The 19,988-nt window shown below is 43.8% G+C and overlaps 1 protein-coding gene across 4 annotated transcripts in view; it reads right to left on the minus strand.

Annotated features, from left to right (window-relative positions):
* Nucleotides 1-19,988, minus strand: part of LOC121192844 (zinc finger protein 521-like) — an 89,302-nt gene that overhangs the window by 18,347 nt on the left and 50,967 nt on the right. The window lies entirely within an intron of this gene.

The raw sequence follows: 19,988 nt of genomic DNA on the forward strand, positions 1-19,988 counted from the left end.
GAAGGAAATTTAAATGAAAGAAACATTTGTCATTTGTGCTTTGCAGAAGATGATTCAAAATAAATCGGCTAAGCAAATACTGTCATTTTAAACAGTACAGAAGGATATTACTATTACTGCAAAATAAAATATTGAAAAATAGTTTCTAAAACCTTCATTTTACATCACCAAATCATCTCATCACTTCTTCAGTGTACATATGCTGGCTGTCAAGGCTCCCAAAACAACTCTCCTTTACAACATGCTCATGTGTCAACATTTTTAATACAGTGATACGACAGTTATTTCAAGAGCAAGACAGAGTCCCAGTTTATCTGCTTGGCATTAGAATTCCCCACACGTCTATCTTGACATTAGACAACCTCAGCCAGAGTTAGCTTAAATAAATGTCGTTCAGACTGTGAACCTGCACACTCATTTGCAGCACAACGATCTGCTGACTCAGACTTCCAGAGAACTGCCCATCTCCAGTGCGTCAATAAACGGCTCGTACACTCTGCCATGGGGCCGGACTAGTGCTCTATCAAACTCCTGCCAAGCCCGACATTAGGCCAGCTACTGCAAGGGGGTGGGGCGTATGCACCGGGGACTAATCTAGAGTTTATCCCCAAGTCTCTACAGTCCAGTACCCACCACATAGGCCCTGAGTACCAAAAGCACAAATGCACAATTCACCTAACCAGCTGTGCCTGGCTCGAGTCCTGGAGGATCCAAGCAGAGGGTTAATCTAGGGTGCTTTATGCAAATCTGGCAAAAACAGTGCTGTACTGAAAAACAGTGCTGTACAATAAAGAGATAGATACCTACCAACTTTATTTAGTTTCCTGTTTGGAATTAGTTTTAAATGCTCACCTGCTATGAAAGAAGCTGTTAAACAAATCTGAATCACTACATTTTAAAGAAATTCTAAAGTCTTGCTGTATCAAGAATGTGAATTGTTTTTTGCCTTTTTTAAAAATTTCAGGTGATTTTTTTTTCTACACCTATGGATTGATATTGAGTGATGGTGACAAATGGAACCCAATGACCTCCAATATTCTAGGACGAGAAGGGAATGGAAACATCTCCTGCCAAAAGAAACAGTGGGGGTGTATACATATTGAACTTTTTACTGTAACATATCATCACATGTTCTTTTACAAGCTTTTCTCAATAGCATAAACATATGGCATGGTATATCACATAGGGTGGTGTCTACAGCATAAAAACAAACCATCAGTTGTCAAGCTCTACGTCTGAGTCTACGTTCCCTCATGACTGTTTGGCAAAAGGCAGTGGCTGATCAAAGCAGCTCATTGTACTTTTTTTTTTCGATTTATTTTTGCTTTATTGACAATAGAGGTAGACAGGAAAGCCAAGGGAGCGAGGAGGGATGACATGCAGCAAAGGGCCCAGTCTGGATTTAAATCTGTGGTAAGGACTCAGCCTTGAAATGTGCTACGTGCACTATACCAGGTCAGCTGCTGCTTCACCCAGCTCATGGTAGTTTGAAAGGGAAAGAGTTGACGGTGTGTTTTGCGATCATGCAGTCGGCAGATGAGATGCTCTGTAGCCTACATGTGCGCCTGAGTGTAGCAGCAGGCAGCAGCGAAAGAGGGGGAGGAGGGTGGCACGAGCGCATCCACATAGCCGTGCAAGAGGATCACTGCCCTCTTTGATCACCATTCAGCTTGCTTATCTGTGTGAGGGTGTACACTAAGGTCAAGCTTGCTGCAGGGTTCACAGATCTGTTCCTCTGCCATATGCGCAGCCCTCATTTGACCCTAGTGCACAAAGCTGTCCCTTTAGAGACCTGGCCTGCTTCATTATGCAGATAACTCTGCACCTGCCTGACTGACCTTGTGTGTGTGCATGTGTGTGTTTATGTCTGTGAGCAGGTGCATCAAGGGAAAATGGCAAAAAGATATAAATATAGTATGCTTCAAATCTGAAGAATAGGGCTAATGTTATTTTATATTTTTCTTAATGTCATCAAATCCCATTAGACTAAAACTAACAACATGTAAGTCTCTTATATTGCGTTCCTACTCTGCTATGGCTTTTAGCCCCAAGCCCACTCATTCCTATTGAAGATGCAAACCTTTGAAAACAAGTTGCAAATACATAGTTTAATTTTTTAACAGCGGGCTTTGTAGTTTTTGCCAAACATTACTGAAACGGGTGTACATCGTACATTTGCTAGGAACTGTTTTTCTATTAATACACATTTGGTGCTCTAACAGGATGGTGTATATGTGTGATTGAATAAAATAAAGTATAAAGCCCATTGTCATCGTAATGAAGGAATGTTCCTTCCCGTGCAGCGGAGGTATGTGGAGCTGAGGAATAAGCTACATCAGGCTGTGGCTACACTGACAGTACTTGTTAGAAGGATTAATTCAGTGTCGATTTTACTCTTTTGCTCTGGGATTCACTGACAAATAAAATGTTATTGATTAGGAATATATAATCTTGTATGAATATATGTAGTATATAATTCAACTATATGCTTCATAGGTTTATCCGCAAACCTATACTTAAACAGTTCTACGTAACATATAGATAAATACACACAGATGGGAAGAAAAAGAGACTGGGAGAGAAATAGAGGTTTGACTGTGTCTATTATGAGCAGTCTGTGCAGGGCTGGGTTTATATGTAGCAGTGTAACAGGGGTTGAATCAGGCTGGCAGCCTGTTTCTTAGTGAGAGCCAAGGGAGGAAGTCAGCTCGCTCGCCCCTATAGCTGCCTCATTGGGCTGAGGTCACTTCCTGTCGCTCCCCCAGCCCGTCTCCTGGGCTGCCCAATCAGCATGGCCCTGCATGAGCCCCCACCCCTCTCTATGCACTGAGCAGACTCTGGATATAGTTACAGGGCCACAGGGGACTGTCAGCTCTCTCTCTCTCTCTCTCTCTCCCTCCTCCCACTCTCTGTTTCCGAGTCTCCTGAGTGTTCTCCGCTGCCACCACCCTGTCCCTCTGCACTACTAAGAAAATCCTTTAGATGAGAACTGCTCCTGTGCCTGCTCCCTCTAAGCATCCCTGACACCAGCAAAGTAAGCCCATCTGCATATCCACAGGGCCTCGCGTTCCTGTGGCTCATGGTTTATGTATTTCACAGCTCCTTAAAACACAAACGCCTAATATCTCTCCCATGTGGAGGACAGGAGAGGGAGAGAGGAAAAATTACTCTCAGAAAGAATGGTCTTTATTTCTTCGTGCTGTTTACTTTTTCATCCGGGCTGAAGTTCATGTGCTGTTGAAGGTTGTTTGGGACGCTGGGACTCGCAGGTTTGGCTTGCATAGTTCGGTGAACTCTTCATGTAACAACGACACAGATGCGGCATAATGAATTCTGAATTTGATAGAGGCGTCTTACTTTGCTCGAGTACGTAAATGCACAGCCAGCAACTGACAGTGAGTTAAAGACTGAAACTAAAGGAAAGAAACTAAACTAACTTTCTGATAATAGCGTGTAGTTAAGTATAACGCAGGGCATTGCTTAATTAAAAACTCTCCCTCAGCTTATTCCGTTGCAACACCACCCCTCTCCCCACCACCACCACCACTGCCCCTTACTCTATTTAAACAATTCTGCTGAGGAGCAGTTTGAATTGCAGGGGAATTCAGGATCACTTTTAGCGTTTTGGCTTTGGAAGAAAAAAATCTGATACTTAGATTTACACTCTTCTCTGGGGCATAGTGAATGGTTCTCTGAAGCTCACTCTTAGAGAGACCCATGCTGACTGTGTCGCCAAAGCAGCACACTCTAACAAATGATATTAAGGACATCAATCAAGGCACTTTTTTTTGCTGAAAGTAATGAGTAAACAAATGGGAGAACAAATTGAGATTATTTAGTGGGCAGGAATGGGTTGTTTTGGAAAAACCACAGACAGAACAACCGTAGTAATCAAAGAAAGTCTAGTCAAACTAACGGGTCAATGAAATACCGAGTTTCTAAACTGCCAAACCTTGACATAAAAATGGAAATACCTGCTTGAAGTGATTCTGTTTACGATGAATTTCGCCTTCTGCAAGAGTTTGCTTTCTGTTCTACCACGATCTGTCTCAAACTATTCAGCCTGATGTTGGAGTTGCATGTTAATAAACCGAGAAGATTTGGTTTTCTGCGGACTCACTGCTGTATATACAACCCACAACGGGATTGTGGATGGTAGCAGAGTAGACAGCTTCAGGCCTGTAAACAGTAGGTGGGTTTACTTCTCTCTTCTCTCCGCGGGAACTATCCATTAACAGATAATGGGGGGAAAATCAGAGTGATTAAGGCCCAGGGAATTATGGGTGAATACAAATTGACTCCACCTCCGTGTGGTGTGCTCTCTTGAGGTGGAAGCACTGCTCATAAGGAACAAACTCATTTCAGAAATACTACAAGGCCCATTAAGGCCTGGAGAATGCAGTGGATGGGGGTAGTAAGGTGGTAGGTGGGAGCACAAAGGGATGGACTCCCCCTGGACCAAAGCTGATTGGAGAACTGGTGCCTGGGGGGAACATTACTAATATCTATTTCCTGCCTCCACAGTTTGAGAAGGACAGAGCGAATCAAGTGCAAAATGTTGAAATTAAAGTACAAGATTTAATCATGGCACCTTGAAAATTCACCCCATTCTATCAAAGAGTTAATGTATTACACGAACAGTGATGGAATGTGTGTTGAGTGCCAGCTAATAAAATCAAAGAGATTGGAAAACTACCACAGCATGAAAGGAGAAGCTTTACTCCAGTTTGCCTGTAGGGAAGTGGGCATGTAAAAGACATATACTGTGTCTGCAAGAGAAAAGCGAGAGCTGAAAGATAAGCTAAGCGAGGTACCAAAGCCCCCATGTCAGGGTCCCAAGTTCAGTGCATGCCTGATGCTGTTTTCCAACCTCCAGAGGGAGAGGGAGGGGTGAGGTGAGATTGTTGGCTGTGACATGTCAGTAGTGGTGACGCCCTCGCACAGCAAGAGCAAAGGATTCTGGGGGAACATGTCTCTGGGAGAATGTCAGCTCTGATGCATGGCAGCTCGTTGGAGGTGCTAATCAGAGCAGGGCTAGGCTCCTGCTAGGATCAGCCACTCTGCGCCTACATTAACCGCCTCCCAGCTCCCTTGGCTGCTGGGCCAGAGGTAGAAACACCAAACTGACAGGTTTTTGTGTCGAGATAAACGTGCGTAACGCTTGAATGGATGTTACAAAAGGTTTAGTCGACTAGAACACCTTTTGGAGTTCACAAAACATGGGGGACAAAAACATAAGGACACTTCTCCTTCTCCCTAACATAAACGCGCTGAGCAGACATTTCCAGTTGAGTTATTTGCCAAGAGTCCCTGTGCATGTGTTTAGCAATACTGAGATTGTTCACCGTGTAGCAGAAAAATGCAGAATCTACAGCCAGTAGTCATTATTGGAGCATCAAAGACATAAGAGAAAACGGAAGCAGTTTTACTCTGCATCATTATTACAGTGTCTTAAAACATTTTATACCAGAGGACCTGAAGAAGGATGCATAAATGATAGGTTTGCACTAAATGAATGCATGTGCCACTTCCTACATGGAGCCTGGTCTTTATGAAGAACCTGCTGTGCTTTGTGTTTATCTATGCATGGTTTACATTACACATTATACAAGCTTTTATGACTCGACTGTTTTATGGTAACATGGCAAACAGCGGCATAATATCAAAGACATAGAAGAAAATTCCATTTGTAAATTTCATCTTTGACATCGCTGTAGCTTGTTACATCTCATTCTATAATATTTATAGATTGTGCTGACATTTCTCATTCTACAAGTGTATTATTTAATTTAAATTTATTTGCACATAGTTTGACTCACATGTGTCATAAAAGACTAAGGAAAACATGCACTAGAAGTTATCCCTACACAAGATATGTCAACATCTTCTGTTTTCTTAGATTTGAAACTATATTGAACTGTACTGAATTTAATGTGTTACAATGCTAACTGCGAAAAGGAAAGTAAAGTGAGTAAAACCAGATGAAGCTGGTGTTTCAGCAAGATCTGGTGCTACAGTACGCTTTGAAGGATAGTCTGCCATTTTGTGTTTTGCCTGGACCACTTTACTTGCTATTCTTACAGCTGAAACCCACAATGGCTAAAACTCGGTCAAATGAACAGTGTGTAGGTCACAGAGGCAGAGAAAAAGAAAAAAAAAGAGAAGGGAGAAATCCACAACAACAAAGGCAAGAGCTGAATACTTGTTAACGAATGATGTGTAGGCGCTGCAGCTGCAGGCAGGTATGGAGGTCCATTGGGGACAAACAGTGCAGGCTGCTGAGATGGATTGCATGGGAGTGCCGGACCCCCTGCAGCCACACAAACACCATTCTGCGCTGAAATGCTCTAATTTACTCTATACATGCCTATCCTAAACTGCTGGGCCTTTTCTTGTTAGAAGGAAATAAAGGTCAAGTGACAACGCCCTGACTTTCGAAGACTGTGCTTGATGAAAGTTGCTGTGCAACGTGATAATAAAAATTAGCAAGGAAAGCAAGGAAACAGTAAAATGGGCAAAGGAAAACTTTCTGGCAAGCAAAGAGGAGAGAAGAAATGAGGTGTGAATCTGACCAGAATCTCTTTCAGGTCTCAAAAGAGTGAGTGGCCTGAATGTAAAAAGTTAATTACGGGCACATGCCTGGCTTTTTTTCGCTAGCCTCACTGTGGCATTGTCAGACTGAGGTATGTGGCTCTATGGGGTCTGTGGTCCACACAAAGGAGCAGGGAAAGAGAGCGTTGCGGAGAGGCCCCTTGGCTGGGCTCGCGGCATGGAACACTGTACAATTAGCCAGCCCCTGCGTTCTGCCGGCTTATAATTATCAGTGCTTGCCTTAATTGACTCCCTTAGCCTGCTGCAGAGGGACCCCCCCACCCCCACCACCACCAACCCCCCTTCCCCCCTGCTCGACGCAGGCCGCCGAGCGCCACGCCGGGCTCTCCAAAGTCATTTAGAAAAGTGCTCATATTTTCGACACAAAAAAGGGGGAACATTTGGTGAGAGAGAATTCATCATCAGGTGTCTAGAGGTTTTCCTTAATAGAAAAGCTGAGTCCCACTGAGTGCGCTCCGTGTAGCGGCCAGCCACGCATGCTCAGGACCAGCAAGCCGCCATTCGCAGCGGGCCACGAGACATTAACATAATTTTATATAACACAGGCACCCGCACTGGAAATTTAATATATCTCAGCAAATACGAGACAGGCGTTTTGCATAATTTTTTTCCTCATTCTCCACCTAGCTTCCTCTCTCCCTTCCATCTCTCTGTCCTCACTCCATGTCTCTCTGCTGTCTTGTCTTCATCCTGCCTCCCTCTCCCTCTTGCTACCACTCTCCTTTGCCCCCGCCCTCCTACACAACCACCCCTCTCTCCTCGCCCCATGGTGCTGCTCTCACTAGGAGAGGGGAAGTTCATTACCTCAGCTAAATCAGAATTAGTCCCTTCATTTTGACGGGGCGAACTTCATTAGAAAGGCCCTTCCTTAATCCAGCAGGGAGAACTGATGAATCTACATGGGGGCAATAATTTGCTTCACACAGCACATTCAGCCACTTCCTCCACACTGTTTTCCCCTTCTTTTTCTTCGTCTATCTGGCTTTATGTATTTATGGTTACATTTTTATAAGATCTACAGCAAAAAACCTGAGAAAGGAAAACACCTGCATATAATTAACTAATGGCAGCAGAGAGGGTGTAAAGAATGAGTTATGCTGTTTGGAATGTCCCGTCTCCCCAACAGGCTTCAGGGCCTCTGGAGCAGCCATAGCTGACTTGGCCGACACTCAAACACAAGCTGAGCGAGCACGGCCGACAAGGCTGGGTCTCTGGGTCTGAGGCAACTATTCAAGATAATTTTACAATGCCATAATTATATTCTAGTGTTTAGAATACACAAATCCTTTCCTCCACATGTCTACATGTGTTTGCTATGAATGAAAGTAAGAATGCTGCACCCTTTGTCTTTTCTTCTTCTTTTTTCTGAAAGCTACACATCACACAGTTTTGCAAGGATCTCTAAAGAGACAGAGCTTCAGCAGTTGTCCAGATTCTTAGAACAAACTATAGAGCGGAGAGATGTGAATCAGGACAGACAGCCCCTGACTGCCATACCACAGCGCCTGGTGTCAAACAGATGTGCAGCTTGGCAGCTAAGCTCCCCAGAAAACAGAGAGTCCACGGATTCCAGGGTGGCGTTGAGTCGTGCTGTTCTCCCGCCTCTCACCACTCCACCGTCCCCCAACAGTCCCTACTCCCCCACACTGTGCCCCTGCAGTCTCCCTCCCTCATCACCTCCACACAGGGGTCCCCTGACTGGTAATCTCGTCCCTCGAATGTGAAATCTCCGACAGTGATGCCCTGCACTTTTACCCCCTACCTCTGTGGCTGATGGGTAAATTGGAATGGCGCACCCTGCTGGCGCTGAGAGCTCTGAACAGACAGCAGTACACACATGCTGAGGCACCCCTCGCACGCTCTGTCTAATATAGTGGACATGCACACTCTCTCCAAGCTGCAATATCCATGCACAGACACATGTCCACGCACTGATGTACACAAGGGAACAACCACACACACACACACACACATACAGTCACACACTCACAAAAGCTTCAGGTGTGTCACATACACAGCCTCAAAAGCATACATACATATAGATGCAAGGTAAGTGTTCCATGCATGATGTGTTCACCCTCATCTGCATAAAGATTGAATCTATGATAAATAAACAGGTACTAGGAACTGAGTCAATATATGTTCAAATTTAAATGTGCATCATCTGGAATAGCTCAGCTTGGGTCCTTTTACAGAAACTGCACCTGACTTCTGTTGCCATAGTTTCCATTATTATTATGTACAATGTAGGACAGAATACACAAGAACAACAAGAAAAGAGTGAAAACCGCAGAGTAAATTAGCACGTAGCTAGGTCCACAGCGTGTATAATAAGCACTGCCAAATTGTTGTTTTTCAATGAGAATACTGTACAACATTAATAAATATTATCAGAGCAGAAGCTGGTTTTTTTGGGGTTTTTTTTTAACGTGGCCAGGCATCAGGATAGGATTTCCCAGAGGGCTGGTTTAGCTGTCCGAGGCTTCCACTCCATCGCTCTTGTCTATTTTTCTTCTTAGTCAATGCTCTGAAGCATGCGTGAACGGTTGTGTCCACCCTCAAATCGCAGGGACGTCCTGAAATAGTCAATGGGACCTGAAGGGGCTAAAGATCACTGCAGAAGAAGCCACAGAGGCCTTCCTGTCAAAGGCAGTGCTTTCAGGGGGCCAGGGGTGAGGGGAAGCCAGAGGGAGAGAGCCAGAGACATGACATACATTTCATTACACTTAAACCAACTGTGGGTTCAACTCAGAGCCCTGGATTTCCAATGGCGTCTCAAAGGATGGAGTAAGTGGAGGTATAAGAGAATGGTTTTTACAAAGAACACAATGGGTAGGTGGACAAAGGCAGGCAGCTGGATTAATTGCTTGGGGGTTTGTAGGAATATTTTTCTAAGTACTTCTGTTTAAAGCTCAATTTAGTGGCGCACATCACTCTGGTGAACATTAAATGCCTAAAATATATGTAAATCTCTAAACTCCAACTGCAATTAGTGCAATTAGTAGAGTATTACGATTAAGATTCATATTTCACAACTTCAACGCATATTTCTAACATATCTTTTAATAACTTTTTTTTCTGTAATTACAGATTCTATTTCACATTTTGACAGATTATGTTATTTAAGTTAAGGTAAGTACAGCAACAAAAGATTCACCTCTCCTCCCTCTTTCCATGTTTGTTTCCCTCTGACAGCTCCGTTTAATTTCTGTCCATAAACACAACCTTAGACTAGAGAGAGGAGAAAACAGTACTTATCCTAGACATGCCCAGAGTGGTCTTTTCAGCAAGAGCTCTCCTGGCCTTGTAGAGAGACTACTTGTCCATTAAGACTGTCAGAGGATGCTCTCGGAAATGAGAGGCCATATCTCTGGAGAGGTCTGCAGGGAGCATGCTCAGACGGGGGCTGGGGTTAAAGGAGAGTGAGCTGGATGGGTGTAGTGCAGTGGCCAATTCTGCACAGGGTTAAGGGAATCTTCAGCCTGATTCTGTTGCCCAGTATCCTGGCTGTGTGTTCTCTCTCAGCGACGTACTGTAAAGACGACTGCCGTCATCGCTGCAACATTATGGAAAATATAATTTACAGTCTAACCTACTTTGCTTTACAAAGAAATGTCTATTTAAAATTCCTTGGAGTATTATTAAAAGGGCTATAGAATTACAAAACACTATTATTATTGCTCGCTTGGGGGGAGCCCTCGCTCATTAAGCTTCTAAGACGTCGTGGGTTTTGATTATTCTATCAGCTTCACTCTCTTATTATAGTGACAAACTCCTGCTATTTTGTTGCCAATCTCCTTCCAGCTGTCATATCTTTTGAAAGATCACAAAAACCTTCAAACACACTTGTGATATGTCTTCAAATTCACCAGACATTGCTTGATTCCCCTATTGAATTTGCAGGATTAACTTGAGGAAGAAACGTCTCATATTTCTTAACTGGTTGCTATGTCTGACATCAGAGTGTATGAGATTCTAGCATACTGGTATTGTCCAGGGGAGGGAACCCTCACTCTAACCGTCAGCGCTTCTCCAAGTGGGACAGAGATGATTAAAACACACCATGGCTGTGACTGACAGACTCCCCACTGCTTCTAGAAGATGACATGTCTCCAAGTCACACAAAAAAGCAACTCCTCTAATTTTAACTCTGACTACAACACCGAGCCCCTCTGTCAAAACCCACAAAAAAAAGCCATGCTGAGATTCTTAACCACAATAAAAGTGATAACAACTAAACAGAGAAATAAGTTTAAAAACAACAATAGGGAGGGAGGAGACAAAAGGGCTGAGAAGGCGCCATTTCCCTCTGGTGCACACAAACAGCAGGATCCTGTGAGCTTGTGACAACACCTTCAAACATTTCTGTTACTTTCACAGAAATATCTGATGCTGATGCTCCAATGTGATGCTTCCGCAGCAGTCTTGTCCCAGCGCACATTCGACTTGGCAAGCTCTTGGTTACCAAAAAGAAAAAAAACACCCTCCTAACTGACTGTTTGACATTTGTCATGACAGGAATACAGTGAGGGGAGAAAAGAAAAGAGGAGTGAGAGGTGGGAGGGGAAGAGGAAAATGGAGGAGTGGCAGAGGGTGATCGATGTGTGAAATTGTATGTGTGAAAAAAATAATTTGGCATTCTCCGGGTTTGTTGCATTTCTCATTTTTTCACGGTAAGGAGGACAGAGGGGGGTTTCCTGTTATTGTCACGTTGTGTAGAGAGCTCAGGGTCGCGTACTAAATGATTCACAGAAAACGGAATCTTTTACATTGGCGTCAGCGATTCAGCCAGGCGCCCTTGTGGGGGAATTCTTTTTGTGTGTTTTTATTGAAGTCTGCACTGAGCGGGCCCAAAAGCTCTGACAGGGGGCCCCCGAGGGCGCTTGTCTTCACCTCCAAATCATAAGATGGAGAGACGAAGCTCCCTCTGTGCTCTCAATTATACCCCTCAACACCCCCTCTTGCACACAGACCCGCAACCCTGCCCTCCCCACCCAAAAAATAAAACAGGCAGAGAAGAAAAGCCTTCAGTAATACAGTCCCAGTGGAGGGCTCCACGATCGCTCTGCGCTGCTGGAACAGCTGACAGGCTCGATGCGGCGGGTCCATTCCCTGTGGTCTGTCAGAGTTGGTGCTACAGCATGACGGTTAGTACTTCTTCTCTGGGGATGTGCCTCCTTTGCCTGCCTTTACGTGCCCTGTCACATGACAGGCCCTTCCTCTGACCCATGGAAGCTCTGTGGCGTTGCCCCAATTACTGCCACGGGTAGGTGGAACTCTAGGTTACGTGCCCCCTCATGCATCTTTACCTCTCCCATTCTCCCCAGTGAGTGGGAGACACATCTGAGGCTCCTGGCACATTCAGATTAGGTTGAGGGGGGACCAGCAAAAAGGGCAGAAGGAGGTGTGGGTGTTGTAAGTGGGCTGGTGTAATTTGATCGGAGGGCACAGCTGCATAAACAGGGGTATCGAGGAATTTCTGTCTGTTTGATGGAATTGACTTTGCATGAATGGCCCCTCTTTTCCCCCCAAAATGGGCCATTTTCCACATGTCTCAATGAATATAACAACCTCTCCAGCAATATGAGAGTAACAGTGAACTGTAACACCAGCTCAAGGTAGCCTCAGTCTTTTCTTGAGCTGTGAAATTCTCCCTCTCTGGCTGTCTTTGCTAAAGACCTCATCCAAGTCCTGCTGCCTGACCTGTCAAAAGCAGCCCCATCCTCTCTGAAATGCCCAAACAAAATAAACCAACAACCGCTGGCAGGGTCAGAGGGCAGCTGCTCTGGGTGCCCGGACTCTGGCGGGCCCTCTGATTGGTGGAAAGGGCAGTAAGTAAAAGCGAATCTTTTCAAAGTGAAATCTCCAGCTGATGGCTTAGAGCTCCACACCCCACAGTTTGTTTCTCTTGCTGCTGTCAGGAGTTTTGCCTGAGCCATTTGGAAGGATTAGAAAAAGTGGGGGAAGAAAAAACTCAACTGGGCAGATCATGTGTACTGTAGGGTCTGAGTGATGGCTCCAGGACCCCTCGGAGAGTGATAAACCTTTGACCTTGACAGCCTCCTGTGGTGACCCCTGACCTCTGGCTTTCTGCCACAAACACAGTGAGACAGGTGCAGGCAGGAAAGTGACCACACCCCCACTGCCCAGGCAAAAAAATCTCCCTCATCTGACCTACCTGTCCTGATGGTCAGGACTCAGACTATGTAAGAAAAAGATCTATCACCAACCAGAGGTACAGAAACTGATGTTGAAAATGATGAAAATCCTTGTTTGCATGGGAAGAATGCAAATATTAGTTTGTGACAAAAATGCTGTGTAGTAGAATACAGTCATACTTTTGTGCTAGTTATGAAACCAATACTGCAAAATCCATATCAGTAGATTATCATATGAAACAGTACGAATGAAACAGCGAAAATGGAAATGAGAAAGAGGGAGGGAGAAACTCATGTTGTGGCACAGAGTCTCTAAATGGAAGCTGAGAGTCAGCAGTCAGTTCACAAATGGATTAAGTTGCAGTAAAAAAAACACTTTGTAAAATGATACAAAATGTTATGTAAGAAATAGAAGCGTGCATATTATTAAAATAGAGGTGTGTGGTGAGTGGAGGCACAATGACACGTCACGCGGCCTCGTTTTTTACTCCGCAGCAGGCACTAGCTCCAAGGTCGCGCCAGTCCGCGCCAGTCTTTCTGCAGATCCATTTCCTCTCCCTAGGCACTTCCCTCATGTTGTTGGCCCAGTGATTCAGTGCCTTGCATTAAGAGCAATTCACCTGCCTCCGGCGTCCCAGCGGCATAGGTCCCCTGGGGAAACCAGGTGGAGCATAAAAAAGTTCCACATATGGTAAAGTCAAGCTGCTCGGAGGCTGCCGAGTGTCTGCTGTGGGGATAGAGGCTCCTAAAAGGCCCAGCTGGTACTTGGAAAAGGGCTTCTGCATTACTACACCTCAGTGTCTGTTTGGGCTCCCCTTTGGAAAGTGTTGGCCGGCGCACATGACCAGCCATTTTAGATTTCTCCCTCTACCCCGCCTCATCCCTCGCTCCCTCCCGCCTTCCAACTGGTTCTGTATCCAATTGAACATTTGGTCCTCCACTGCTGGTTAATCAAATTCCTCCATCTGGCCCCCCTATCCCTGTGGAACACAAAAGGTGCAGCCTGAGCCCGGGTCCAAGTGCATATTGGGAGGGAGGAGGGGGATGGAGACAGGGACTGCCTACCTAACTTACACAGCCCAGTCAACTAGATCAGGTAGAGAGCACGAGGCCAGGCCTCATCGTTTTGGGCAAACAGGAACAGCTTGGGACTAAGTATCAGAGCCCTGCTGTTCATACAGAGCTCAGGGACGGCAGTGGGTTCATATGACAGTAGGAGGGTTTTATGAGCTAATACCTCCACATACACTGTAGAATACAGAATAGAGTGAAGTCTAAGTACTACTGGCTACAACAGAAGGGAAGCATTGCCCTGAGACGCTGACGTTATTCAGTCTCCGTGGCAGTAGAGGGCACTGCTCTTGAAAAAACACTGCCGAAGAACAAAGAAAAAGTGAGAGAAAATGGGGAATAAAGACATTTCTGTAAAAACTGCAAATTTGCTTGTTGTCTTCCTACACTACTTCCTTAAGTTCAAAGTAGCAGTGTGTCAGTAACTAAGCAGTGTGTAAGCCTGTACTCTGATCAAAAAGAGCTATCTTAAGATATCACACAAAGCCAGCAGTGATCTTTTAATCCCCCAGAGAGACTGTGGAGCCTTCACAAAATATCTCCTTAACTACATATTTATTAGAAAAGACCTTTCAAAAAGCAGTCCTGCCACACAAAGTTAAACAGGTTTTAAAGTGCAGTCACTTCCACAAAATGCTTCCCTTACAACTATGACATATCCAGCTGATCACGACTACTCTGTGCTCTGATTCAGCAGGAGATCTGAGGCGAGGTGAAGACGGGGACATAAATTGAGTCACAGATACAGAAACACATGGCATCTCAAGTGCTAGCACTACCCATCCATAATATCTATTGTATGATTTCTATTCATGTCCAACCATCCTTTCCCCTGCCAGGTGGCAAAACATGTGTCAATAATTAAACTGCTTTTACATAACAGGATACAGGAACACAATGCAATTTGCTCCCCATATTTCATTGGGCCTTTATGAAAACACATGAGAGAGTGTAATTAATCAAACCACTGGAATATGTGAACGGCAATTTCCACTTAATGGCACTTACAGGGATTGGGTCCCTTAAGCACCGCGTTCTGTCTACCAAACGAGCGGGATTCATTTTCATCTTCATAGTTCAGACAATAAAACCTGGTGTGGATGTTTAACAAAACCCATTTGATATTAGGAAGTCTGAAAACAACATCAGATTTAGTCCATGTGGCCTGGTCTCAAGCTTTTCGGACACACCACAACTGCGATATGCTTAGCTCAAGTGAAGGATGAAAGCTACAGTTATACGTGTGTCATACTTGGACTTGAGAAATTAATATTTTTTTTGATGATCTTGCTTTGACCTCAAACCTGAGTGTATGTTTTGTATTCTTTTAACCACAGGAGGCTAACCACCTCCCAGCCAGGGACAGGAAGAGGATCATTCACTGCTTTTAGTGGCTTTCTGTGAGAAGATGGTCCTAGTCTAAATGGCACCCATGTCCCTAAAAGTGTTTCTCTCTCCCCCACCTCTCTCTCTCGCTGCCTCTGCCTCTCCAAAGACTCCTCTAAGTGCAGCATCTTGTTTCAGTAATTCAGCCAGGGCAGAGACAGTGGAGAGAGGAAAGTAATCGATTTCTCTCTCATTTGGTTCCTCCTAGACTTGCTGTAAGGCCTCTTAGGGGAGTTCTGGACTATTGGACAGGACAATGTTATGGGAAAGAGTGTCATTGCGTTTAAGGTCATCGTTACACCAAGGTTTCATTTTGAGTGTCTTTTTATTGGTGTATGGAACAAAGAAGACAAACAAACAATGCTGCCACCATTTCCAGGATGGCAGACATCGAGATATACCCTCCCCGTTCATAACGGCATTGCCATTCTGAATGATAGAGAGAAATATCATGCACTACAGCAATATGATCCACCGTAGAGATACATTCTGAAAACTGCTGCTAAGTACCAAGCTTTTAGTAAGGTCCATAGGTAAACCATGTGTCTATAAAAAGATGCCATTACTAAATAATTTAGAGGAAATGCCGTTACTGTATGATTACTATTTCTGCTTCACGCTTCATATCATCTTTCCAAAAGAAGGAATAAAGGAAAAGAGAGACAGAAACAGAAATAGCCAAATGACACGAAAGATTGAAAGGTTGGAATAAAATTGTACTTTTCATACTGTAGATTTCAAGAGTTTCACTGCAATATCAGACACCCACCTTCTCTCCCATATTTAATATCGGAATTAAGGTTCAGCACATCATGCATTTCTAGTGAGTTTATAACTTTTACATAGTTGCTTATAAAATAACTTTTTTTTTTCCAAGGGCAGCATTTATGTTTTTCTAGTATTTCCTAGTGAAGTTCACACAGCAAATTCCAAAAATTGTATCTTGCTCATTTCAGAATGAAATCATCATGTGCAAGTATAATGTAAAATACATTAGAGGTACGATGAGTCATTCTGTTGCCTCTTACCATGCGCAATCTACTATGTATCTTCAGTTAATATCTCAGGTGTAAAACAGCAGGGAAAATACAGCCTGTCTACGCCTTTAAGATTTGGCCTTATTGGTCAGTGCCAGTGAGGTCTTCCCTCAAGACTTTAAACCTCACAACGCGGTCTCATCAACAGGTTTGTGGCTGGTTCCGTCTCCGGTTTACATCTCCTCTGCATTGGGGCCCTTTATGGTTTCTAATCATTAATTCTGTGTTTCAACTCCATGCCAGCCTGCTAAATTCTTAATAACAGTCAGTAAGTCTCCGGATGAGCTTCCATTCATTTACATCTGATTGAGATATTCTTGCACAAACCAATTAAAAATGCAACACAACTACCTGCAGATCTTGGCATGTATTATTTTCAAAATAGACACCAATCTCGCGTGTCATTAAGAGTGTGGCAATACAAACAAGACAAATCTATCCATTGTTTATTACCTCCTCAGGCTTTTTACCCAGAGGGCAGAATGAAAGAGGGAGGGGCAGAGGTCAGCGTAATTACCATTCACTCCTTCCTTAGAGTCAGACAGTGCTAAGACATGCATTGGCAAATTCCATGGCAGCATCGTATATCACATTACCATAAAGCCCCAAAGAGCTAACCTTTGTTCAATTCCATTTGATTCTGAGAGAGGAAAACAGTCTTACTGACAGCCTCATCCAGCCTCAGTGTTTCAAGAGTTCAGGTGTTTGTCTTTCAGTCTTGTGACTGCTCTTGCTAAAGATGTGCTATTCCAAAAATAAAGCGTCAGGGGACGTGGGGGATCATTGAATCATCCTGGGTAGAATATCACATCATCTGGAGAGCTTCAAGGTTCAGTCTCAAAATATGGCTGAGAAAAAAACACAGTTTGTTGTGAAAATAATACACAGGTTTTTGCTTTGAGCCACTCTATATACACAGTCTAATTCAATAATTGTGTGTTTCTATGGTTGCTCACATCCTGATTAACAATTACATTGATTTATATATTTTTTTCTGTAACACTTAATTGTGTGGTATAATAAAATTCACCTGGAAGCACTCTCCATTTTGGCTTCTGTTGACAAACAACAAAGTGCTAGCATTTTGAAGCATCAGTACACACTAATATGCCTGTTGACTGAAAATGAGAGCACCAGTGCCGACAGAATGTGAAATACTGTTACTGAGCGAGGAGACTTAGTAGCGATGTCTTCAGTCATGCTTAAAGCCAATGGCTTCAGCTCTCTGTGGCAATCTTGTGGTGGCACGCAAGGACAAATGTTGCCAGGGAGGATGAAAGAAATGTAAAGATGAGAAGGGGCAAGTAGTACCCAGACGTAGAGAGAGAAACACATAGAAGAGGGAAATGCAGACCAAAGAAATAAAAACATGGGAGTGGGCAAAGAGAGAAAAAGAAAAGGAAAGTGGAACGAGAGAAAGATAAAATAGACAGCAAGAAAGAAAGAAAGAATGCAAGACAGAAAGAGAAAGAAAGAAAGACAGACAGAAAGAAAGAAAGAAAAAAGAAAGAGAAAAAGAGATCTGTGAATTTCCCCTTCCTCCCCTGAGACCTCCCTTGATGCCAAGCATTCATCATCCAGCCTCTAATATCAGTTATTCTGTGGCTCCTCTGCTTACAGCAGAATTAATTTCTGCTTTAATTACTCTCATCGGCGGAATGCTGATGAAGGAGAGGGACGAGGCATTCTGGGACTCGGGCCTCATTCCACCGCTTTAATTTGAATGAATTCCACCCGGAGACGCTGGCAAACAACTGGCAGCCGAGCCCCGGGAGCCACTCTGGGACTGCGCAGAAGAGCTGCAGCCATGGCCCCCACCAACCTAGCTACCTTGTGTGTGCGTGCCTGTGTGTGTTTCCCAGCTTATGTGTATTATGTGGAGCACATTGATTGCGCGAGAGGCTGAGCGTTGAAGTGAAAAGGTAGGGAGAAAGAACACACAAGATGAGGAAAAGAGAAAAAAAGAATTGATGGATTGAGTGATGAGTGTGTGTAGTATGTGAGTATGTGTGTCTAATATGTGATTGTGATTACAGTGTTTGGCTGTGCAAGTGTCTGAGCATGCAGTGTGTGCATGTTTGCATTCTCATAAATGTACTCAGGGATACAGGGTGAGAAAGCAGAACGTCTATAGAAACAAACTGTAAACGATTTCATACAGAGAGAGACAGTGAGAGCACATCCACATGGACGAGAAATATATGAAATATGAACAGCATCACTGACTGCAGCCCACTGTGTAACACAAGTGTTAGTTTGAGAGCAAAAATCATTAATAGTTAATTTGATTATTCCAGATATGGCACATCATACTCCCCGACAAAACCCCCAGTCCATGTATCATACAAGAACTAGCGGTATAAAAAAGAAAAATAGGAAATAGCTGTGTGAATAGTAAAAAGCTGTATGTGTGAGATGCACACACTCCATGTTTGCATAATGAAAACAACTGCAGAAACAGTATAATATCACAGCAACCCCGGCAGAGGAGCAGAGAGACGGGCCATAATTGACTTTTCTCCAAGCCAGCTTGGTAGTTACAGAATGTAGCATATTGGATAAGGATTGTGATTGATTATGTGGGTCTGCCATACCGATTTTGATTAAATGTAACCATGGGTTTCTTTTCCAAGCCCTAATGAAGCAGCAATTTGAAACTGAGAGACTGGAGGATGCTGAGCCAGGCTGCCTTTAGCCCCACATCGTCTATCTGTGTGTATATGATGTTTCAGAACAGGAGTCATCACAAAACATCCTGCTGCTGTCGCTCTGTTACGAGACAAAAATTACAGATTTTGTGAAGGTCTGATTAATTAAATTTATTTTCAAAACTCTTTCAAAGCTCTTGAAATTCAATGAATAATTATGTGGAAAACCTAAACTATAATTAACGTGTATACTGACATTAGAGGAAGATGCTTACAGTCACTTGAATTCATACGGTACAGCTTTTTAACGTCACTCCACAACACATAGCACAATTCATCTCCTCCAATTTTATGTTCCGAGCCATCCCTCCTCTAGTTCAGCAGAGGGCAGGGAGGTAGGTAGGTGTGACCTCCACTGACCCTGAAACCTCTGGACAGGTGGGCGGTGGCCTACGTGCACTGTCCGTTTTGGCAGCAGCTCTCTTCCCTCCCCGGCAGGGAACTCAGGCCATGATGAGCAGCTGGGTCGCAAACACTAAGCACATTAATATCTTCTTAATGATAATAATCATTATGGCATAAGCACCTTCCCCAAAGTGGGAAGGCTCACGGAATGTGCCAGAGTAGCATCGTCGTTAAGGTAAAAAAAAAAAAAAAACAGAGATGAAATGACTCTTTTAATGGGCAGCAACTTACAGCCACCAGGATAATGCAGACACTAATGTAATAATGTGATAATGAGATACACCTAACACATAAGGGAGACAAAAAAACTCAATGAAACCAGTGTGAATGAATAAATAAAATGTGTACTTGAAACTGGGGTTGACACAATTATAATGGCAGATATACATTGTATGATACATACTGCATGCTGATACAGACTTGACTGTACCACAGAAATATGTCTTAATTAGTGCAGACCATCTCTACGATTTCTTCATGCTTGAGGACGTTTCTGGAGTTAGTGGAGTACTTCACCACCTTGTCTCCCTGTGCCTTTGAACCCATGAAGTGCTACTTGCACACAGCATTTCCCATATACTCGCCTCATTTAATGTAACTGTCAGTATTCA

The sequence above is a fragment of the Toxotes jaculatrix genome, chromosome 14 (genome assembly GCF_017976425.1).
Source record: "Toxotes jaculatrix isolate fToxJac2 chromosome 14, fToxJac2.pri, whole genome shotgun sequence".
Taxonomy (NCBI): domain Eukaryota; kingdom Metazoa; phylum Chordata; class Actinopteri; family Toxotidae; genus Toxotes; species Toxotes jaculatrix.